General features: G+C 37.5%; 1 protein-coding gene and 1 pseudogene across 9 annotated transcripts in view; one reads left to right on the top strand and one right to left on the bottom strand.

Moving 5' to 3' along the window:
• Positions 1-25,737, top strand: part of PCCA (propionyl-CoA carboxylase subunit alpha) — a 391,229-nt gene that overhangs the window by 228,980 nt on the left and 136,512 nt on the right. The gene's annotated exons all lie outside the window — the stretch shown is intronic.
• Positions 13,932-23,968, bottom strand: LOC123000720 (tubulin alpha-1A chain-like; annotated as a pseudogene).

The raw sequence follows: 25,737 nt of genomic DNA, 5'->3' as shown, positions 1-25,737 counted from the left end.
GTAATCCCACAACTCTTCAGTAAGCACTTTTTCACATTTTGATGTATTCCCTTCTAAGTGTGTGTGTGTGTATATATATGTATTTTTATAGACATACATACACGTAGCATATATAAACCTTACATAGAGTCATACTGAGAATATAGTTTGAATTCTGTTTTTTAATTGTAGTATTATGTTGCAAATATGTCTTTAATTCCCTAGTCTTGAGAAGCATATTTTTAATTTTCATTACAGAATTTAAAACATATGCGAACTTTTGCTCTTCAAAAGATATCACTGAGAAAATTATAAAACAGTATATAATAGGGGCTTGAGTCTGTAATGTATAAATAATTTTTAAGACTCAAAAATAAGCCAGACACCCTGGTAAAAAATAGAAGCTCTTTATTAAAGAAGTTATATGAATGTAACAAATTCATGAAAAAGTTGTTCAGCATCGTCAGTCACTAGGGAAATACAAATTAAAATCACAAGTTAAAATACCAACTAAAATGTACATTAAGTGGTAAGTGGATAAATAATTGTGATATATCCATATAATGGAATACTGTTAAGCAGTAAAATAGAAAGAAGTACTGATACATGCATCACCATGCAAAAATCTGAAAAGTAAGTCATGCTAAGAGAAACCAGTTCAAGAAGACTATATAATCTATAATTTTATTTGAAATTTCTAGTAAAGGCAAAAGTATAAAGACAGGAAGATCAGTGGTTCCCTAGGTGCAAGTGTTGATGTCACAGAATTACATCTTTATACATTTTGTGCCCCAGACCATAAACCAATATTATTTTAAATGTATTAGTTTCTTAAATTATGTAGAAAACAAAATGTGGAGTATCAAACCAAAGTTACAATAATACTAGCTGTTATAATTGTTCATGTGTTTACCTTTACTGAGGCGCTTATTTATTCATGTGGCTTCCTGGTACCATCTAGTGTCCTTTCATTTCAACCTTGCAAGACTACTGCCTTTACCATTCATTGTAGGGCAGGTCTCGTGGTCACAGACTGTCCCAGCTTTCATTTATCTGGGTGGGAATGTCTTAATTTCCAGTTTTAATGTCTTAATCTAGTTTTGTTGTTAGGATTCTTGGTTGACAGTTTATTTTGGTTTCTTTTTTTCCTTTTTAACACTTTGAATATATCAGCCTACTGCCTCTGGCCTCCACAATTTCTGATAAAAATCTGACAATCTGGGGGCTCCTGGGTGGCTCAGTCATTAAGCATCTGCCTTTGGCTCAGGGCCTGATCCCAGGGTCCTGGGATCGAGCCCCAAATCGGGCTCCCTGCTCTGCTGGGAGCCTGCTTTTTCCTCTCCCACTCCCCCGCTTCTGTTCCCTCTCTCGCTGGCTGTCTCTCTGTCAAATAAATAAAATCTTTAAAAAAAAAAAAAATCTGACAATCTGTTGAGAATCCCTTGCATGTGATGATTTGCTTCTCTCTTGATACTTTCAAGATTTTCTCTTTATCTTTGGCTTTTGAAAGTTTGATTATAATGTGTCTTGTTATGGGTTGGTGAGTTCATCTGACTTGGAGTCCATTGAGCTTCCTGAAATTTTTTTTAACGTTTATTTATTTTTTTTTACATACGACAGAGAGGGATAGCATGAATGGATGTGGCAGAGGGAGAGAGAATCTGAAGCAGACTCCATGCTGAGCGCAGAGCCCGATGTAGGGCTTGATGTCAAGACCCTGAGATCATGACCTGAGCCAAAACCAAGAGTTAGGCTACTTAACCAGCTGTACCACCCAGGTGTCCCAAGCTTCTTGAATGTTTATATTCATGCCTGTTGTCAAATTTAGGAAGTTTTCAGCCATTATTCAAATATTTTCTCTACCCTCTTCTCTCTCTCCTTCTGGGATTCCCACGATGTGTACATTGGTTGGCTTTATGGTATCCTACAGGACACTTAGGCTCTGTTCATCTTTCTTCAAACTTTCTGTTCTTTATACTGAGAATTTTTTCTGTCTTCAAGTTGGCTGATTCTTCTGCCTACTCAAATCTGCCTTTGAATCCTTCTAGTGAGTTTTTATTTCAATTGTACTGTTCAGCTCTAGAATTTTTTTAATTTCCTTCTAGGTTTTTATTTTTATTTTTTTATTATTTACTTATTTATTTATTTTAAAGATTTTATTTATTTGACAGAGACAGCGAGAGAGGGAACACAAGCAGGGGGAGTGGGAGAGGAAGAAGTAGGCTCCCAGCAGAGGAGCCTGATGTGGGGCTGGATCCCAGAACGCTGGGATCACGCCCTGAGCCAAAGGCAGATGCTTAACGACTCCACCACCCAGGCGCCCCTCCTTCTAGGTTTTTAATCTCTTTATTATTTTCATTTTGTTTACATATTGTTTTCTTGACCGTCTCCATATCTTTCTTTAGTTTTTGAGCATTTTTTTTTGAGATTTTATTTATTTATTTGACAGAGTGAGAGAGATAGCAAGATTGAGAGATAGAGCTCACAAGCAGGGGGAACAGCAGGCAGAGGGAGAGGGAGAAGCAGGCTCCCCACTGAGCAAGGAGCCCAACATGGACCTTGATCCCAGGACCCTGGGATCATGACCTGAGCCGAAGGTAGACACTAAACAGACTGAGCCACTCAGGTGCCCTCAGTGCTTTGAGCATCTTTAAGAGAAAGTTGTTTTAATGTTTTTGTCTACTATATTTATCAGTAAGTCTTTTTCATGGTCATAGTCTGTTAATTTTTTTCCTTGAGAAGACCATACTTTTCTGTTTCTATATATGATTTGTGATTTTTTTTGTTGTTGAACACTGGACATTTGAATCTAATAATGTAACTCTGGAAGTCAGATTCTCTTCCTTCCCTAGGGTTTATTCTTTTTTTGTTTCTGTTTATTTGTTGTGGGCTGTCTCTGTGCTAAGGATCAGCCTGAGATATAAATGTAAGGTCTTCTAAGGTATTTTCTGAGCATTTCCCTGTGCATGTGTGGTCACTTTCCAATTTTCTTCATAAATGCAGCCATTTTTGAATGTCTTAGTCTTAAATGTCTAGCTCCTGAAAGGGGAAAAAGCGAAAAAAAAAAAAAAAAAAGAGGAAAATAGGGCTCCTGACCTTTAAATCTCCTGGAAGTCCCTTCAGCCAGAGGGAATGGGGCTCACAACAGTGGGAGGAGGTGCAATAACAATGGCTACCCACATTTTTTTCTGTACCTCTGTGATCAGAACAGCAATCAGTTATCATAGCACAGATCCCCAGTGTTTGGAGGTCAGGGTCCTTTTTTTGCCCACCCTGGCTTCCACAAGCTGTGTGTAAACTACCCCAGGAACACATGCACAGCTTCCTGCCACTGCCTGGGGATGGGTGGATGAGTAGCTGCTACTGGGCTGAGAGCTGAAATTGACCAAAATTGATTTTAGCTTACCATCCACTTTTCCCCCCTGAAATTTGTAAGCCTTTGGAGTGGAATTCTAAACTAGTTATCAGGGTAATCCTGCCAGTGTAATTGTCATCTAGGTGGGGAGACATTCCTGGTGCTTCCTAGTTCACCATCATTCCAGAATCCTCTTCCTCTATATATTATTGTTGAATTCATTAACCTTTTTAAAAATTTTTTTTAAAAAGATTTATTTATTTATTTATTTATTTATTTATTTATTTATTTATTTATTTTAGAGAGCGTACATGAGCAGAAGGGGCAAAGGGAGAGCGAGAGAGAATCTCAAGCAGACTCCCTGCTGAGTGCAGTCTCGGGACTTGACACAGGGCTTGATCTCAGGACCCTGAGATCACGACCTGAGCTGAAACCAAGAGTCCTCTGCTTAACTGACTGTGCCACCCAGGCGCCCCTCATTATCCTTTAAAAGTTGGAAACGTTTATATTAATGATGTATATAGGCCAAAAGTTCAGTTATGTAGATAATTGTGCATGTCTTACCTCTATAACAATGATTTGTTTTTGGTTAGTTTATTTTCTGTGGAACTTATTTGTTTAGTAAACCAGCTATTGTGAAATAGGTACTATCCATGACAATAGAGATCTGTAACTTCTAGCAAAATACATTGATTTATTCGACAGAGTATAATCTTACTTAGGGAAAGTGAATCTAAGTTATTTTTGCTTGTTTGCTGGAAAGGTCTCTACATCAAAGCTGATGTTAGGTGATTGAATCTTTACATTTTGGCTTAGGAGGCATGTTTTCATGATCGGCTTGGGAATGGAGTCTAAGAGTCAGCCTGCAGGTGTGGCTGCACGTTGCTCTGTCATGGGTGTGCTCATGTAATGTTTATGCTTCCAAATCCAGTAGCCCGCAGTCCTTCCTTTGTGTGGCTTGTTTTGGCTGCTGATCTTATTTTCCCCGTATCTCTATGGATTTTACTCTTTCATCATTTATGACTTGGAAAAAGACACTGATGATATGTATCCATAGTATTTGGATAGTACGAAGATAGCAGTGCATTTTAGGAAAAAAAAAACAAAGTTAATGTCAGAATGTCAGAAACAATAGCAATTTTTCTTAGGATGACTGTAAATAAATTTGGTAAACACAATTAAGTTTTTACATAAGTACATGATAATTATTCCAAAACACTATGGACAGAAATGAATCCTTGAAAGTGGTGTTAAACAATCACTTCATGTTATTTGAAGCTGAAGTGATTTTGTTGGCATTGTGGTTTGGTTTAATAATTTGTTGCACTAACAGATAATGATGAGAGGAAAAAGTAGTCAAGGAAACAATTTAGTCCCTTTCAGTAATCTTTCATTTAGTTTTGCTTAAGATGCCTGTTTTCCTTAGTTCCAAATGCTGTTCACAGTTCAGGATTCACTTTTCTGAGCGAGGCCCTTTCCGTGTCCGCCTCTGCCATCCCAGGCTTCTCAGGTGCTAGTGAGAACGCCACGTGCTTTCTCTAAACTTCTGTCCTCTGCCATTCCCACTGTGATTTCTGCACCTGTTGCTTGCTTTTGTTAGATCTGGTAGCTAAGTAAGGAGTCCTCCAGCCATTCTTAAGCTTTATCACTTATGTTTCCTAATTCCATGATTATTATCTGTTAGGCTGCCTAATTTGTCACGTAATGATTATTAGTTCTAGGGAAAGTTGTGCCTATTTTCTTGGTGGTAGAATGGCTGGTGACCGAATCTCTTCCCTAGTAGAGGACTGTTTTGCATTCACTTAGCTTGTGTATTGTAAGAAGTTGGCAGGGGTTGTGGCTCAGAGTAAGCCCTTGACCCCTGTTTAGATGTCAGTCCTCAAGGGTAAGCTACACTGAGGTGGATGTGGGAAGTATTATCTGTTTTTATATATTAAAGCTGTTTTAAGGTGTTTCAATGTGAATGTTGATTCCATGGGTTTTATAAAAGTATTTCTTTTACTACAGAGAGGAGAGAGGGGAAGCTGGGAAACTGGTTAGGCCTAGAGGTCCTAGGCCTGAGCTGTGGGACACTCTGCAATAACAGGTTGGGAAGGTAAGGCAGATCCAGCGAGGGAGGCTGAGAAGGAACAGCAGAGGAGACAGGCAGAAAAGTAGTCTGGGGTGGAGTTCGGAGAGCCAAGTGCAGAAAGGGTTCAAGGAGGCAGAAGTGTTCAACTGAAATACAGCACATTTGAGAGTAACTGTTGGCCACTAAAGTTAGCAATGTGGAGGTTGTAGGGGACCTTGACGAGGGCAGTGTTCAAGAATGTTGTGTGGGAAGTGGTGGTTCAAGGTGGATTGAAGGGGGCTCGAGAACAAGTGGGAAGAGAGAAAATTGGAGATTGTAAGTTCCAACAACTCTTAGAAGGATTTGCCTTTTTTAAATAAATGTACTTGTAATGTCTTCTTTTGATTTTACAGAAAATGGGCAGTTCTACTTGAAAGGATTTTTTTTTTAAAGCATGTTGTGTTGTCAACATTTCTCTGTATTAAAGAGGTTTTGAAAAAGTGGTTTTCAAAGACTGTACAACATTAGTGGCTTGGAAAAAATGAACATAGAATAGGAAACCTTGTTCTTATAAAATTGATAAATCCAGAAAATTCCATTTCAGTTAGGATATGTGATATTAGGGTCCCTGCAGTGCAGGGTGAGATTGTGTACCCCACATGTCTTAAACACTGTATATGTGTACCAGGAATTCTGTCTGGCTTATTTTATTTATGGCAGTCTCTCTATTCAGTCACTTTGGCTAGGAAAATTCTGTCATCTTTGGTTCTTTTGGCTTCTTCAGCTGACACTGAAATATCGGTGCTTCGCATGTGCACTGAAACCAGCACTGAATGAGGTGGGAAGACTCAGGATTTGGGTCCCAATACCACTACCCAGTATACAGGTGGCACAAGGCTCCGTACAAATGCTTAACTTTAGGGTCCAGTTTCCTCCTCTGAGAAATGGCAGTGTTGGATCGAATGATTCCTGACATTTTCTTTTTCCCATTGCTGATCCTAAGTGAATTGCATGAGGTCATACAAGACCCTTTGACTTTCTGGTTTCTACTTAAAGCCTCTCTCTAGTACCTCTCTTGAGATTTGAGCGGAGGTGAAAGACTCAGGAAAAGGAACTCCTTCACTGTGGCCAATGGTAACACTGAGGAAAAGACTTTAGCCTGAAAGGTTTTAAAACATGTAGTGTTTGCTTTTGGGGAGATTACTCTGGGTGTGTGGAGGCAGTGTATCACCACCCCTGGGAGCTGGTCCTCGGTAGAATGTATCAGGAACATTGCAGAGCCTGCCCTGGGTTTCACTGTTAGCCAGAGTAGCGTAATGGAAAGTTACATTCACTTGAATCATACTCATATTGTATTTTCTTTCCTCCTCTGGCTTCCTGATAAAATAGAGAATCAATTTTTTAGTGATTTTTACCTGACACATGCAATTATCTGTTTTATTTTTCTTCCTTCCTTTCCTGGTTGTAGATTTATAATTCACTCACCCATTATTAAGTTCTCAGATGATAAAGGTTTGAGGTTTTAAAATATCGTAAGCATTGAAAGATAGCTGGGGAAAGAAACAGAATAAAGCAGCCATGTGAAAATAGTTGCCAAGGAGAAGCAAGTACTGTTGTACAGTTGCAGTTGGTTCTTTTACTTAAATGTCTCTGAATTTAAAAGGACATATCAAATTGTTAACACACTTATACCATCTATGACAATAAAGTACAACTTTATATCATAACCTGTTCCACATATGCCCTCGGGTAAGCTGCTTTGTTATGACAATGAAGTTCTCCTAACTGACTATATAATTAAAACAACAGTACTTTGGGTGTATGTTCACAGACAGACGTAGCCATAGTATGCCTTTGGAAGTACCTACTTTCATTTGAGCAAATAAGCCTCCTAAAAGCAGCAAAAGGAGAAAATGTTAATTCAGTCATCAGCCTTTAAGCTTGCTTACTTTTTACTATCTCTGTTATGCTATTTTTAGTTACTTAGTATGAGTACGTCCTGGATGATTTAGAAATCTATGTGAGGTTAAGCACATAATACTAACTGGCTAAGATGTCTTATTTATACATTTTTTTGAAATATTACATTTAAAAATACTTTTTTCTTTGATTCCACTCTAACAGCTGAACGGAAGACAGAATAGCCTCATTATTGTAGGAGAATTTCTCTGTTCCCCGCAATGATTCCAAAAGCTCTTGCACACTTCATCAGTATTATTGTAATTCTTTGGCTGCAGGATATTTGGCAGCTGTTGCACCCCACTGGCAAATCCTATTCATACTTCTTTTCCATTCACCACTGCCATTGGAGAATTGATTTCTCTCTCCTCTACTCTAACCTTTCCCAATTCATTTTGGATTGTTCAATGTGAAACATTTTAATTTCATATCATACAGCTATTCAGCTCACAATCCCTTTTTTAACCTGTCACCAGGGTAACAGCCTAGCATGCTTTCTTTAGGCAATCAAGTTTTTATTTCACATGCTTAATGTTGCATTAAATGTTTGCATTTTGTTTAACCCCCCTTAAATACTTTGAACTCTGGATATGTTTTATGGGATAATAAAATCCTTGATTTTTGAATTGAAACTAAATAAACACCATCGCTACATTCATAGTAAAATGTCAAATGATTAATTTACATAATTCAAAGATTATTACTAGAAATCCAAGTTAGCCGATCTGTTTAAGGCAATTTTCTCTAGGTAATGGAGGAATATTTGTATATATTTATATTTAGCCTTGTTTCAAAAGAGGATTTAAAGGAGATTTAGAGAGATTTGTCAGAGAAGTAAACATTTAAAAGGGCAATGGAATTGGTGCAAATAGAAAAATACATGTTTTGAAGATAAGACTTAATTTTTCAGTATAATGCTCTTTTCTCTATTTGTGTGTGTCCTTAAATATATATACTATAATAATTTATTAAAAGTTTCTTCCAGGAGATTGATTTGGGCATTGTGTTCATTAACAGCTATTTATACATTTTCTTGAGTACAGGCACACCTCAGAGATACTGTGAGTTTGGTTCTAGACTACCACAATAAAGTAAATCTTACAGTAAAGCCGGTCAAATTTTTTGGCTTCCCAGCACAAATAAAAGTTATGTTTACAATATACTGTAGTCTGTCAAGTGTGCAAAGCATTGTGTCTAAAGAAACCATGTACACACCTTACTTTAAATTACTTTATTGTCAGATAAATGCTCACCATCATCTGAGCTTTCAACGAGCTGTATAATCACTGACCACAATCACTATAACAAATATAATAATGAAAAAGTTTAAATTATCACGATAATTACCAAAATGCGACAGAGACCCAAAGTGAACAAATGAAAAAGTGGTGTTGATAGACTTGCTTGAAGCAGGGTTGCTACACAAACCTTCAGTTTGTTTAAAAAAAAAAAAAAAGAAATGCAGTATCTGTGAAGTGTAATAAAGCAGGGCACAGTAAAATGAGGTATGCCTGTACTACTATTTCTTTAAAAGAAATAATCTAATAATAATGATAGTAAAGTGAAAATGAATGTTTGATTCTTTTAATTGAATAGACTTGAGTTTCTCTTTATAGAGCTACTTTCCATCTTTATTCAAAATAACAGTTTCCGTGAAATTTGTTCTGTAAATTTTATGAAATTTGGAATATTCTAAGAAATACAAAGAAATGTGTAAGAAAAGAGCAGACATTAGTAATCAATGTTGTTTGAAAGGTAATCCATGTTGTTTGAAAGCACTGTTAATTTAAAAAAATATTAACATAGTGTCTCTAAGTTTCCTAATATTCCCTTATATAATCACTAAAGTGCCCAGTTTTTTCTTTTAAACTATCTTTTTATTTTACTTAAAAAAAAAAAAACTTATGATTTAGAACTCTGGAATTTTTGGCCTCTTACAGTGTGTCAGACTAATTTCATACCTTGAGTGCTCATGTGTAATGAATGGCCCTGAATCTAGGTAACATTGGTCTAGATGACCATTGTCCTGACCTTCTGCCTCACAAAGGTCACTTTCTTTTGGTAGAATAAATTCCTGAATATATATTTTAATGATAATAACTTTTTACCTTCAGAATTAGAGTTATTATTCCAAAAGTAGCAAATAGCACTCCTTGTGATAAGTTGCTTGGGCTTAGTGTAATAACAATTCCTGTCCTTTAGGAAGCTTAAAATTGAATGGGATAGGCAGACATTAAACAGAAAATTATCGATTCTGAAGACTGCTAGAGGAGAAGTTCAGCTTGTCCTGCTGAGGGAAAGGAATCTCATTTGCAGGTTAGCCGCATTATCTCACTGTCCAGTTTTCATTAAAATGTTACAAGACATGCAAAGAAATATGGAAGTATGTTCCTTTTGTAGGTTAAAAAATTAATAGAAACTGTCCAGGAGGGAGCCAAATGTTGTGCTTTATTATGCAGTAACCTTAAATAACCTGTTAAAAATATGTTCAAAGGACTAAAGGAAACAAGACATAAAGAATTAAAGAACAGAATGGCAACTGTGTCTCGCTAAATAGAAAATATTGATAAAAATTCTAGAGATGAAAATACAATCCCTACAATGAAAAAGTGCACTAGAGAGGACTCAGTAATAGGTTCGAGCTGGCAAAAGAAACCATCAGCAATTTGAAAATACCGTTAATTGAGATCTAATGTGAGGAATAGAAAGAAAAATGAATAGAGCTTCAGAGACGCATGGGACAGCATCACATGTACCAACATACATGCTGAGTTCCAGGAGAGGAGAAAAAAGATAAGGGGATGGAAGGAATATTTTAAAGATATCATAGCTGGGGGCACCTGCCTGGCTCAGTAGGTAGAGCAAACGATTCTTGATCTCAGGGTCATGAGTTTGAGCTCCACTTTGGGTATAGAGCGTACTTAAAAAAAAAAAAAGGGGGCAAAAAACATCCCAGATTTCATGAAAAACAATCTGTGTTCAAGAAACTTGGTAAACTAGGAGAAGCCCAAAAAGACCTATATCTATACATATCATTGTCAAACTGTCAAAAACCAAACAATATTAAAAGCAGCAAGAGAAAAATGACTCATCCTGTGAAAGGGGGATTCTCAATAAGATTAGGCGTTAACATCCATCAGAAACCATGGAGCTCTGAAGAGAACAGGATGGTATATATAAAGTGCTGAAGAAAAAAATGAAAAGAGAATGTCACCAAAGAATTCTATATCCAGCAAAACTATCCTTTAGAAATGAAGGAGACATTAAGACATTCTCAGGTAAACAACACCCAAGAGGAATCCATTGCTAGCAAACCTACTCAACAAGAAATATGAAATGAAGTTCTTCAGGGTGAAATGAAAGGACACTAAACAGAAACTTAAATACACATGAAGTAATAAAGTGGTTAAAGAGTACTACATCAGTGAATATAAAAGACTGTGGAAATACTTTGTACGTCTTTTTTCTTCTGAAAAGATAACTGCATAATGCAATAGTTGTAATTCTAAGCTGATAGGTGTATAATATATACAGATGAAATTTGTATGACAATAGGACAGATGAAGGTGGAGGAAACAAGATACATTGGAGCAGATTTTCCGTATGATACTGTGGTTGAGTTAACATCTAAACTATGTGTTCAAATGTAAGGTGCTAATTATAATCCCCAGGGTAACCACTAAGAAAATAGCTTTTAAAAGTAGTAAATGAGGGGCGCCTGGGTGGCTCAGTTGGTTAAGCATCTGCCTTGGGTTCACGTCGTGATCCCGGAGTCCTGGGATTGAGCCTTACATTGGGCTTCCTGCTCAGTGGGCAGCCTGCTTCTCCCTCTTCCACTCTCCCTGCTTGTGCTCTCCCTCTCTCTCTTTTTCTCTCTCTTACTGTCAAATAAATAACAATCTTAAAAAAAAAAGTAAATGAAACATCAAGGGAATTAAAATGGTACACTAGAAAAATATCTGTTTAAACAGAAGAAGGCAGTAATGGAGGAATTGATGAACAAGAAAGACATGACATTTAAAAAGCAAAAATCAAAATAAGGAACATAAATCCTACTTGAGTATATTAAATGTAAATGGATTAAGCATGCCAATCAAGGGCAGATATTGGCAGAATGGATAAAAAAACAAGATCAAACTATATACTTTCTACAATAGGCATGCCTTATTATTATTTTAAAAATTTTCCAGCCATTTATTTAGTTTTCATTGTGATAAGTGTACTCTTTAATTCCCAGTCCCCCATTCCCTCCCTTCTGGTAACCATCAGTTCTCTATAGTTAAGAGTCTGTTTCTTGGTTTGTCTCTGTTTTTTCCCCTCGCTCATTTGTTTCTTAAATTCCACATATGAGTGAAATCATATGGTATTTGTCTTTTCTGACTTATTTCACTTAGCATTATACTCTCTAGTGCCGTCTATGTCATTGCAAATGGCAAGATACAAAACAAGATAAAACTGAATGCTTTCTATAATATACTTTAAGAGGATAGGGTTATCAGACAAATATTTGTAATACTAATTTTGTTATTACTAATGCTAATTTCAGACAAAATAATTTTTTAAAAGATTTTATTCATTTGACAGAGCACAGAAGGGGAGCAGCAGGCAGAGGGAGAGGGAGAAGCAGGCCCCCTGCTGACCAGGGAGCCCAATGAAGGGCTCTATCCCAGGACCCCAGGATCATGACCTGAGCTGAAGGCAGACACCCAACCGACCGAGCCACCCAGGTGCCCCCAGACAAAATAATTTTAAGACAAAAATTGTTATTGGAGACAAGAAGGAGATTTTTTGATAGAAGTGTCCATCAGAAAGCTATAAAAGTGATGAACTAATTGATGTACCAAATAACACAATTGTTGTAGACTGTTGTACCCCAGTTTCAGTAATGGATATAGAATGATTGGACAAGATCAACAAGGAAGTAGAAGACTTGAAAAACACTATAAACCAAATAGATCCAATACATTATCTATAGATCAGTCCACGCAATAGCAGCACAATATGCAACTTTGGGAAATTCACAAATATGTGGAAATTAACCTAAATAACTGGTGGGTTAAAGGAGAAATTACATGAGAAATTAGAAAGTACTTTGAAGTGAATGAAAATAAAAACACAGTATTCAAAAACTTATGGGACATGATGAAAGTAGTGTTTAGAAGGAAATTTAGAGCTATAAACACATATTTTAAAAAAGAAGAAAGATACCAGTCACCTTATCTTCCACTAGGAAAGAGCAGACTAAACCCAAAGCAAGCAGAGGGAAGGAAATACTAAAAATTAGAATGGAAATAAATGAAATAGAGAATAGAAAAACAATAAAGGAAATTAGTAAAAGCAGAGTTTGGTTCTTGGGCAGATCAACAGAAATGCAAACCTTTAGGTAGACTGCCCAAGAGAAAAAGACTCCTGTTGTTAAAATTGGTAATGAAAGAGGAGGTATGCGTATGGACCTTACTGAAATTGAAAAGATTATAAGGGAATAACCTGAACAGTTGTATGCCAACAAATGAGGTAATTTAGAAAATGGAGAAATTTCTGGAAAGATGTAAGCTACGGGCACAGAATCAGGAGGAAATAGAAAATCTGCATAGACCTGAAAGAGACTGAATCAGTCATCACAAAACTTACCAGAAAGAAGAACCTGGGACTAGAAAGCCTCACTGGTGAATTCAGTGAAGTATTTAGAAGGGAATTAATACCAATTCCTCACAAACTGTCCCAAAAATAGAAAAGGGAAAAATTTGCAACTCATTCTATGACAGCATTATTACCATGACATTAAAATCAGACAAAGATGTTATGAGAAGAGGAAACTAGACACCAAAATCCCTCATAAATGTTAATGCAACCATCCCTCATAAAATACAAACAAACGAAACCCAGGAATATATAAAATGATTATACACTGTAACCAGGTGAGATTTGTCTTAGGAATACATAGTTGGCTTAACATCCAAAAATCAATCAGTGTAATAAACCATATTAATAAAGGACAGAAATCACAGGATTATCTCAAATGCAGAGAAAAAAAAACATTTGACAAAATCCATCAGCCTTTCATGATAAAAACCACTCAACTGATTAGGAATAGAAGGGAACTTCCTCATCCTGATAAAGGCCATTTCTGAAAAACCTACAGCTAGCATTATATTTAATGGGACATGACTGAATGTTTTCTCCCTAAGATCAGGAGTAAGATAAGGATGTCTGTTAATTTTTTTCCCGCATTGTACTGAAGTTCCTAGGCCAGTTTGGCAAGAAAAATAAAAAGCGTTAAGATGGGGAAGAAGCAAAACTATATTTCCAAATGACATGATCTTGTATGTAGGAAGTCTTAAGAAATTTACAAAAAGATCTTTTTTTTTTTTTTTTTTTCCATTGAAGACAGGGAATACTTTATTTAACCACATCAGAAATGGACAGCTTGGGTCTATAACAAAGCCTTGTGTTTTAAAACATAGGTCAGTAATTGTATGTGAAAGTAGACACTACTACAAACAAACTGATCAGAGCACAACTTCTCAATGTTCAAAATAGAATGGACTTCCCTGTTAAAGCAGCACCTTTTTGACATTTTTAAGTTTATTATTCCTTTCCTCCTCCTTCACTCTCTCCTTCAACAGAATCCACACCATCCTCCTCATAATCTTTCTCAAGGGCAGCCATGTCCTTACGGGCCTCTGATAACTCTCCTTCCTCCATGCCCTCACCCACATACCAGTGAACAAAGGCATGGTTGGTATATATCAGGTCAAATTTGTGGTTCAGGCGAGCTCAGGCCTCAGCAATGGCTGTGGTGTTGCTCAACATGCACACAGCTTGCTGTACTTTGGCCAGGTCTCCACCAGGTACCACAGTGAAAGGCTGGTGATTAATGCCCACTTTGAAGCCAGTGGGGCATAGGTTAACACACTGGATGGTATGCTTGGTCTTGATGGTGGCAAGGGCAGCATCGACATCTTTGGGAACCGTGTTCCACAGTACCACAGGCAGTAGGTCCTGTATTTACCATGGCGAGGGTCACATTTCACTGTCTGGTTGGCTGGCTCAAAGCATACATTGGTGATTTCTGCTACAGAGAAAGCTGTTCATGATAGGCTTTCTCAGCAGAGATAATGGGGCATATGTGACTAAAGGGAATTGGATCCAGGGATAGGGTACCAGACTGGTCTGGAATTCTTTCAGATCAACATTCAGGGCTCCACCAACTTTGAGGGATGTAGTGATGGAGGACACAATTTGAGCTATTAACATATTTAGGTGAGTGTAGGTTGGCCATTCAATATTGAGGTTTCTGTGACATGTCATAGATGGGCTTGTTGTCTACCATGAAGACACAATCAGAGTGCTCCAGGGCAGTGTGGGTAATGAGGATGGTGTTGTAGAGCTCAACTACAGCTGTGGAAACCCAGGTGAGGGGTGAGGGCGGCTGGGTAAATGGAGAATTCCAGCTTGGACTTCTTGCCATAATCGACAGAGAGATGTTCCATCGGAAGGGAGGTGAACCAGAACCAGTTCCCCCTCCAAAGCTGTGGAAAACCAGGAGGCCTTGAAGACCTGTGCACTGGCCAGCCAGTTTCTGAATTTGGTCAAAGACAGGGTCAGTGATCTCCTTGCCAATGGTGTAGTGCCTTCTGGCATAGTTATTGGCAGCATCTTCCTTGACTGTGATGAGCAGCTCACGGTGGAAGAGTTGGAGGTAGGTACCAGTGCAAACTTCATCAGTGATTGTGGTTTCCAGGCCTACAAAAACTGCTCCGGGTGCTTGCTTGCAAGCACCCGTCTCACTGAAGAAGGTGTTGAAGGAGTCATCTCCTCCTTCAGTGGTCTTGTCATTTGGCATCTGGCCATCAGGCTGAATGTTGTGTTCTAGGCAATAGAATTCCCAGCAGGCTTTGCCCATCTGGACACCAGCCTAGCCAACATGGATGGAGATATGTTCGTCTATGGTTGCTGCTTTGCAGCTGACTAGCAGGTGGCAGAGAGGAAGTGGAGAGATGGTTGCTTCTTACAGTGTGACTCTTAGGTGGTCGATAGATGAGAACCTCAGGAATTCACAAAAATCTATTACAACTAATGATTTTTGTAAGATTGCAAGATACAAAAATGATACTTTTTTTATATGGTACTTATATGGTATGATACTTATTTTTATATGGTACTGGTGTACAAACTGAAAAGGCAATTAAAATGATTTTATTTACGATAGCACCAAAAAGAAAATAATACTTAAGCTTAATTTTTTTAAAAATAGAAGTATAAGACTTGTGGGCCGAAAACCACAGAACAATTATTGATATAAATTAAAGACAACTAAAATGAATAACCTTCTCACATTCATGGATCAGAAGACCTAAGATGGTAGTACTTACCAACATGATGTATAAATTTTGTGCAGTCCCTCTCACAATCTCAGTGGTGTTTTTTGCAGATCATCTGATTATAAAATTTGTATGAAAGTGCAAGGGACTCAGCATAGCCAAAAATAGTCTTGGAAAAGAACAAAACCGGGAAACTTCTATTTCCCGATTACACAACTTGTTACAAAGCTACAGTGATCAAGACAGTGTTGTTCTAGCATAAGGATAGATGTGCTGATCAGTGGCATAGAATGGAGGGCCCAAACATAGTTAAACTGTGATCAGTTGATTTAAACAAGTGTAAGAAGACAGTTTAGAGTATTTATATATAATCTTTTCAAATGCTGCTGGGGCAACTGGATATCTTCATGCAAAAGATCGAAGTTGGTCCCCTACCTACATCATACACAAAAATGAACCTAAAAAGAAAAAAAATCACAGTCCTAAAAAGTAAGAGCTTTGTTAACTTTTGGTTAGCTGATGATTTCTTATGTAAGCTGTCAAAGACACAAGAAACAAAAGGAAAAAAACTTATGTGCTTTAAAGGGCACCATTAAGAAAGTGAAAAGACAATCTACAGAATAGGAGAAAATACTTGCAAATCATCTATTTGTTGTTCGGAGACTTTTGTCTAGAATATGTAAAGAACTCTTAAAACTCGATAACACAGCCTAATTAAAAAAAGGGCGAAGGACATGAATAGAAATTTTTCCACAGATGATATACAAATGACCAACAAGCCCATGAAAAGAGGCTTAGCATTATTAGTTCTCAAGAAAATGCAGCTCCAAACCAGCGTGAGCTACCACTTTATGCCCACTAGGGTGGCTGTAATAAAAAAGGTGGACAGTATCAAAGTGTTGGTGAGGATGTGGAGACATTGGAACCCTTATACATTCCTTTTAGAAATTTGAGTAAAATGGTGCAAACCTGGAAATAATCTGGCAGTTTCTCAAAATGTATGACGTTACCTCATGACCCAGCTATTCTCCTTCCAGGGTTATACTCAAGGAAAATGAAGTCTTACGTCCACACAAATGTTGCATATAAATGTTCATACTGACATTTTTATGTATGAGCGAACAGAAACAACCCTAATGTTCACGAAATGATGGATATATCTTAAAATGTGTGTTTATAGAATGGAATATTATTCAGTGATAAAAAATAAGGTATTGACACTTCCTACAGCAGGATGAAGTTTGAAAACACTATGCTAAATGAAGGACGGCATCATAATAGGCCACAAATTCTTTCGTTCCACTTACACGAAATAAATAAGCAAGGCTATAGAAATAGAAGGTACATTAGTAGTGGAGTAGGGCTGTGGAGGTTGGGGGAGGGGAACATGGAGTGACTGCCAAAGGGTCCAAATTTTCCTTTTTGGGGTTATGAAAATGTTTTAAAATTGCCTGGGGTGATCGGTACACAACCCTGAATATATTAAGCACTAATGAGTTATGAAGTTTAGATGGGTTAAGTTTATGGTGTGTGAAATTTTATGGCAGTAAAGCTGCTTAACATTTTTAAAACTTAATGTATTTTATATTCAAGAACTTATTTTCCTACTGGTATAATAGAAGTTTAAATTTTAGGAATTAAAATGAGATGACGTATCTTCTAGCATAATAGAGTCTTCTTTAAGATTATTTCTTCTCATAAAATGTTATATGACTGCTCTCAATTTAGTTACTTTACAAGTATAGATGTCAGGTGTTTCTGGCCTACTACCTGGATGTAGAAGTGGTACATATATGTGATCCAGTATTCTTCTATTCTTTATTTCCTCCTTTGCCTTTGAATGTGAGTGATACAAAGTTAAATCAGCATGGAGAATTTCTAGTTTCTGTAATGGTGGTGTAGCTTACTTATTTCCAACTAACCGTCCTCCAAATAACAGTTATATGCTCTGGAGAAAATCTATAACTATTTGAAGGCTCTGGACAACAACTGAAACTAGTCAGAATTCAAATGGACTTTGAGCATTTGTAGAAGGAAGCCACACTGGATGAACTGCACACGTGTATGGCGCTCACCATTGCACGCATGTATCCGAGCACGACTGGAACTCAGGAGTTAACCACAATCTTATTGACTTGAGGTCTTGGAGAATGATGCTCAGAATTGTAAGAACTGCTGAAAATTGATCAGGGATATCATGGCAAAAAGAGAGCAACAGAGTGAGGATTTCCATATCTGAATTTAGCTTCCCTTAAATAGATGGTTAATTCATGAAATATGCATGCATAAAGAGTTCAGTAATCCCAGCCTATAAATCCTGCTAGACTGCTGAATGAACTGAGCTGAAATTTCAGTTGCTGCCCGCCAAGGAGATGGTACTGTTCAGAGCTTGAGCCTCACCAAATTTGAGGGGCTTGTAAATGCCTTGAGTTTTCCATGAAAACCCCCAGAGGAGCCATGTCTTAGGAGAAACACTATGTTTCCGGAATAAGGACTTTTAATGACTTCTGGATTTGGACTTTTAATTCCCTAAGAGCAAAACCAAATAGACATCCTAGCACTGCACAAAGGTGAGTCTTCATAACTTCAGAGTGATCAGCCAGTAATTTAACTGCCTACTGTAATGAAAATCAGTACTTTTCACGAGATGATAACAGAAAAATACAGTCTCTACAACATTTCTACAATCCGGGATACAAAAAACAGTTCACTTGATATTCAGTTCAAGAATTAAAGTTGACCCATGGTCTAATGGAAAAGCAGCCTGTAGAAATCAGCTATAAGACTATTAAGATGTGGATCATGGATGAGACTTCACAGTTATTAAAATTATTGTCAAGTATTAAAGATCAAAATGAGAGAGTTGACAGGGCATGTAAGCATAGATCTGGAAACTAACAAATTACCAACTAGAAATTCTAGATTTAAAATGGTACGATCTCTGCAATGGAAAACTTACAGGCAAGGCTGAAAAGCATATCGATGCTGGCGGAGGGAAGAGTTGGTAAACTTAGAAGAATAGAGACTATACAGTCTGAAGAGAAAAGGTATTTATTTTGCAAGTCTCAGTGATGTAAGTCGATAGGATTAGGAAGCCTAACTTACATCTATTTGGAGATACAGAAGAAAAAGAAGACAGAAAATGGGAAAAACATATCTGAAAAATATTGAGTTATCTCCTGTAGATTGGAAACAGGACAGAGTTGTATTTGTCACTTTTATTCAACATTATACTAGAGATTTTGGCCAGTACAATAGGAAATAAAAAAGTCATGGAGATCAGAAACGGAGGAGTAAAGTCATTCCTCTTCACAGAGGAATTGTGTTTGCATAGAAACCCTTAAGGAATCTATGAAACAATGACTGGAATAAATTTAGCAGAGTTGCCAGATAGAAAGTCAATCAAATATAAATTGTGTTCCGATAAACTAGCAACAGTGAAAAAAAGGACTATTAGCAGTTGTAATACAGCATGAAAAACTAAGGCAAATACGTTAATAACAAATTAAATTCTAGACTGTCACTTGTCAGAGTACTAAGGTTTAGAAAAGTAATGAAGCATAAGGATTGGGGAAAGGAAGCTTTCCTGGTCAACTTAATAGGTTACTTAAGAAGACTCTAAGAAATCTGTGATACAACTAATAAAACTAAAATAAAAATAGGTATAATTAAAAGAGATTCAAGACTGCCACCTTTGCTGAGAGAAATTCAAAATGCAAAATAGATGAGAGCTATTATTTTCATAGATAGGATAAAATACTGTTAAGGCGTCAGCTCTCTCTCCATGAGTGAAGAGATTCAGTGCAAGCCCAAACATAACCCCATTAGGGTTGCTTTGGAGAGGATGGAGGAGAAATTGCCTGTTGATTTTGAAATTTGTATGAAAATGCAAAGGGATCCAAAATAGCTAATATTGTCTTACTGCTGGACAAAGCTGCAGAACTTGGTCTACAGATTTTCTTGAAACAACTAGTTGAATGTACCTCTTTCTCTTGCCCATCACACAAGAAAAAGATGAATCACAGGTCTACATATAAAACCTCTAAAGGAAAATATGAATATTTCTTCTAGGCCTTGCTATAGTCAAAACACTTCTTAGCAAGAACATAAAAGCACTGAACATAAAAGGGAAATTTTGTATGTTTTTATTACTATTAAAAATTTCCATTAAACAGCAGAGAAATGTGTTTATTAGATTAAAATCCTAAACACTGACGATACCAAATGCTTGTGAGATTGTGGAACAACGGGAACCCTGATTCATTGCTAATGGGAATGCAAATGGTACAGCCGTTTTGGAATACAGTTTAGCAGTTTTTTACAAAACTAAACATCCTTTTACCATATGATCTGGTAGTTGTACTCCTTGGTATTTATCCAAATGAACTGAAAATGTGTCTGCACTAAAAGCTGCATGTGAATGTTTATAGCAGCTTCACTCATCATTGCCAAAACTGAGAAGTAACCAAGATGTCTCTTTCAGTTAGGTGAATGGATAAGGAAACTGTGGTACATCCAGGCAATGGACTTTCATTCAGCAATGAAAAGGTATTAGCCATCAAGCCACAAAAAGACATGGAGAAACCTTAAATTCATAATGCTAAGTGAGAGAAGCCAGTCTGAAAAGGTTACATTCTGGCTATACAACATTCTGGAAAAGGCAAAATGTTGGAGACAGTAAAGATCAGTGGTACCAGTGATCCGGGGGGATGGAGGAAGGGTTAAATAGGTCGAGCACAGGGAATTTTTAAGGGGAGACTATTCTATATGCGATCTTAATGGTGGAGACATGTCATGACACATTTGTTCAAACCTGTAGAACGGTTAGCCCAGAGAGTGAATCCTAATGTAAACTGTGGACTTAGCACTAATGGATCGACATTGGCTCATCAGTTTTAACAGATGTACCACAGCAATGTGGAATGTTAATAATAGGGCTGTATCCAGGGTTGGGTGAGTGAGGGTATATATAGGAACTCTACTTCCTGTTCAATTTTCCTGAAAACCTACAACTGCTCTAAAAAAAAAAAAAAAAAATTAAGTCCATTAATTTAAAAAAAATTGCTGAAGCTAAGACATTTTTAAGAACATTTATAAACCATAGAGGGGGAGAAAATATTCACAACACACAAATCTGATGGAGGCTTTCTAAAAAATAAAGAACTCCCACAAATCAGTAAGACCAACATCTTAATAAAAAAAAATGGGCAAAGTTTTGAATACAAGTGACTAATAAGACTAATATTGAGGTGCCCAATGTTATCTGTTGTAAGGGAAATGCACATTAAACTGTAATGAGTATATTCTCAGCTACTAGCCTGGCTAGAAGTAGAAACCCCACACGAAATGGTGGCAAGGTTATGGAGCAAACTTCATTCCTGGGGGTGGTATAGATATGTTTTAATACCTTGTAAAACAGGGTTGCAATTTTTATAAAATTAAACATATGTTTGCCCTCATATTTCCACTCTTAGAGTTTCTACCCACAAGAAATCAAAACATCTGTCTTCAAAAAAGGCTCATACAAAGAATGTTTATAGCAGCTTTGTTCCTAAGCGCCCCAAACTGGAAACAACCCAAGTGTGCATCAGCAGAAAGATGAACGAATTTTGGTATGCTTGTACAATAGAGTACTACTCGGCAATAAAGAAAGAATGAACTGTTCAATGTTGTAAACCTCAAAAACATTCCATTGGGCAAGGAAAATCCACACATAAGAGCGCCTGTTTTTGGTGTCTGTTTATGTGAAGCTTTAGTCTAATCTACAGTTGAACTACTGGGGAAAGGGGGCAGGTTGCCTGGAAGGATAATGATGGAATCTTCCATTTTGAATTTCACTGTATATAAATTATATATTAATATATATATTTTTAATAATAGCAGGTTGAAATAATAGAGGAGGATTTCAGATGTACCAAATTTTGATAACAATTGATGATAATAACTCTTACTTAGCATCCTGTGCCATGCACTAATGTGAGCATTTTACACCTTTTATCTTCTTTAATGAACATGTGATAAAGTGTTCTTACTATCTTGGCCTCACTGATCAGGAAGGAGACACAAGAAGGATGAATAACTTGGAAGGTCACATGGTATTTGGGGTTGGTGGTCAGTCCAAGCCCAGGGCTTGCAGGGGAGGTGGTTTAACTCCATCGCCTTTCCCGACTAGTCATGCCCAGCATTTAAATTGAGAACCTGAAGCCATTATTGGTGGCAGAAGAAATAGGGATTGCATAATATTAAAATCTGTAAGATTATAAGTAACAGTATTTGTTTTCAGATTCAGGTGTCTTTTGTGTTATTATTTGTATCAAATTTGATATCAAACTTGGGGGTTGTTCCGTAACCCTTTCTAGGCAGTATTTTGTGATATACCCTCTTCTACACAGCCTCCTCTATTTGAATGTACACATTTTAAATTGCATATAAGCAGGAGTCTGTTCCTCTACTATGACAATTTCTAGCTTTGAAGAGGTTCTCTGAAAATGCTGCTTTTATCTTTCTTCTGCAGTGATGAACTTTAATGTTGGAGTGTTGTAAGTTCTCACATAATAAGGCTTAGATTTTTGTTTGCTTTGGCAGTAGACTTCTGTTTAAAATTCTTTTAATCTGTTCATTCCATGCTTTTTTATATTCATTTTGATAGCTGATGGCTCTGTGAAGAATTTTATATGAATTTATTGAACTAATAAAACTTGTATTTGTAAATTCTTCTTCCATCCCAACTTGCTAAAAGTGAGTTTTTCAGCAAATTGCTGAATTTTTGTCGTCTTTAGATTTTTTTTTCCTGGAGGAAATAAGAAACAATTCGTATGCTAGATCTAAAGTTTCATTAAAATTGCTTATGCCCTGTCTCAGGCATTTTAAGTGGGCCATCTGTCTAAACATCTCTCTCTCTTTTTTTCTGATCATTTCCTCGACTTATTCATGAACCATGGGAGGGCTCCTTTGTAGTCGCCATGTAGCTGGTTCCGTCTACCCCCACTGAATACATCTATGTGCTTGCATAACATATCTTTTCACCATGCTGGAAATTCTCTGAACTTGGTTCAGATGAATGGCCCACTTTTCTGAAGGCCTTTTTCTTCCTGCAAAGATTTGTATGCAGAAGCTGACCTCTGTGGCTATGGAATGCAGCGTATTATTCTTGATCATTTTACAGACCACCCACTGTGAAAGTTATGATCAAGGATTGCTTAATGATTCTTTGACCACTAACATTGCTTTAACTCAGTATTTCACTCTTAAATAGGTAATGGCACAATCGAAAACCAGCTTTTTTGAGTATCTCATAATATGGTTTTGAGATGCTTATAATTCTTGATAACTAAAGGTTCTGTGAGTTATGTTTACATAAAATCTGCCTTAAAACATGACATATAATAGCAATGTATTTGAGTTAGTATTATTTACACTTTTTTGAGTAAAATATTCTAGTAAGTTAAATGTATTAGCAGTAAGTAACATTTGGGATAATCAGCTGACCATTTTTACTATAAAATACAGAAAAATGTAGTTTTATTGAACATAATCATTCTGGTTGGCTGATGATAATCAAAGTGGACAGGTCTGGGTAAGAGCTATTATTTGACTTGCCTTGTGAGTAGCTGTTTCTGTGAATTCCCTTTTCCTGGATTTTGAGGGTTTTGTTTGTTTTTTGAAGTCGTAACTTAAATGATATCAGCTTTTCAAGTAGCAAGCTGCACAGATGAAATTTGTGATCAGAGGGCAACCTCTTTCGGCATGTAGTTCAGTAAAGAAGCTATTTTCTGTGTACCATTACTCTAGTGAGTTGTGTGAAACTTCAGGACTTTTTCTCTCCCTTTCCAGAGAGTTGTTTATAAAACCCTTTGAGACTATTTTGGATTTAGTGGATAAATGTAACTCTTTTCTAAAATGTAAAATATCCCTGTCAAATGTAACTGGTCCCATTATAAGCATGTTTGTGCTGGTGAGGTTTGTAGCAGTGTTTGAATGTGGTTGTGTTACTGTAGTTGCGGTGGTTTTGCAGAGATAGAGCACATGGGCTTTCAGGTTGGTATGTGTTACTATCTTTATAGTTTATCATCGTTTATTTCTGCTGCAGAGCTTATGGATCTCTGAACAGGGCAAATACGCCCAAACCCATCCATTTTATTTTAAAACAAAACAAAACGACTTTCAAACTTAGCTCAAGCCAGAAGGGATCTTACCAAGTTGTGTTTGTAGAAGAGTGAACTCATAAGGAGATTTTACAGTGTGACCATTTTTTGTTGTATCTTGTGGGCTTGCTTCCACAGGGAAGCGTCTTTCCCACATCCTCATAACAGGTCACCTAGAAAGATGTTTGAAAAGTGCCGCTTCAGGAGCTGGGTGCTCCAAAGGAGCGGTAACTTTCCTGTCACCTCCCCAGAGCTGCACTAGCTGTATTTCATAGGTGTAGAAATGATGGTGCCAAAGGACAAATGGAGTCCCTGTTACATTGTTAGTAAGAGAATGGGCTGAGATGAAACCTCAGGATTTCGACTCAAAAGAACCTATGCTCTTTGCACAAGGTCCCTCTTGGGGTAGGTTATAACATATATGAAACAGATGTAGATCAAACTAAAACAATGGAAAAATAAATAGTAGTTAGGTTCTGAAGGGAGGCAGCTCCATCTCGCCACCGTCTGTAGGATTGCTTTCTGTGGGAAAATGCGGTCTGGGTTCCAACAGGATGTCAGGATTAACTTCCCAGCTCCTCTGGAAACAGAGGCTTGTTGCATAACTAAAAGGGTCTCCAGGTTTACTGGAAAGAGTTACCTCCTCCAGGCTACTGAGTTGTGAAAAATACTAAGCATATAATATAGGTTAAGCAGAAGGGAGATGACTGAGGTTTGTACTGTGATCAGTACCTATAATTGGAGAACAGTATATGAGAGAGATGATGTTCTTGAAACATCTGTTGGTTTGTGGGGCAGAAGGAATCCAGGGTTTCCTTGAAGAGATTTCAGTTATGGGGGGAGGGGCAGTGAGTGTAGGTCCATGGTTGGGACTAATCAAAGTAATAAAAGTTACCATTTATATGCACTGTTTAATTTAATCCTCAGCACATCACTGTGATGCAGATGCTATCATATGTCTACTTTGATACATAAGGAGACTGAGACCTAACAGTTGGCTCAAGGTCAGAATTAATTAATAGCAGGGCTGGGTTTTTTATCCACCTCTGTGAGTCACCAGAGCCTAAGTTTGTGACCACTGTGCTTAGTTCTCTTAGTTTGGTTTGATCTTAGTTCTCTCTTTAGTTTGGTTTTATCTGTGAAGTACTTTAAAAGTTTGGTGCAATCAGATATACAAGTCAGAGAATAATCAGAAATAAAACTGGATATAAAGAGTAGGGCCTTATTTAAAGGAAATTTGAATGGTAGGTAAGTTAGTTAAGATTTAACCTGATGTGAAGTAGAAAAGCATGGAACAATCTGGAGCAGAAGAGTTACATAATTATTTTGACAGCAAAGATTTAAGAAAGCTATGTGGCCAGTAATATTAGCTGTCAGGTTATTTCTCTTAATACCCCTGAAAAGGTCAGGTGTTAACCCCCATTTGAAGGTAAACGGAGTGAAGTCTAGTGAGGTCGTCTGTATAGTCCAAGAACATCCAGGTAGTAAACTAGGAGCTTGGAGTCCATGCTTCTTTTGGAGCGAACTCTGTCGCTTGGGTGACACGGCTTCCCCTAGTGGTGCTCAGCACATAGCAGGTGCTCCTCAAATTCCTTCCTGCCGCCCCCCTCAGCCCTTTCTCCTCAACCTGCACTGGGACCTGAGGATACCAAAATAAGGCATGATCTTGGTCTTTTAGGAGCTCACAGGCCAGTGGGGGAAACACACTAGACAAAGAGATGCCCCGTGGAAGAGAGTGCCTAAGTAGAGGTGGGGTTGGCACACAGGAGTGCTCTGCCCCACGCCATCTTTCCTCTCTCCTCTCCTCCCCCTCTGCCTCCTGTACGCTTCCCTTTTGTCCTTTCAAGCCCTCCTGTGTAAAGCTCTGTCCTCTGAAAGCGTCCTCTTTAAATTGCCAAAAGAGCATCCTTCCTGTCTCTGCCTTGT

Source organism: Ursus arctos, unplaced genomic scaffold (assembly GCF_023065955.2).
Source record: "Ursus arctos isolate Adak ecotype North America unplaced genomic scaffold, UrsArc2.0 scaffold_10, whole genome shotgun sequence".
In the NCBI taxonomy this organism is placed as follows: domain Eukaryota; kingdom Metazoa; phylum Chordata; class Mammalia; order Carnivora; family Ursidae; genus Ursus; species Ursus arctos.
This window is presented reverse-complemented; position numbering and strand designations above follow the sequence as displayed.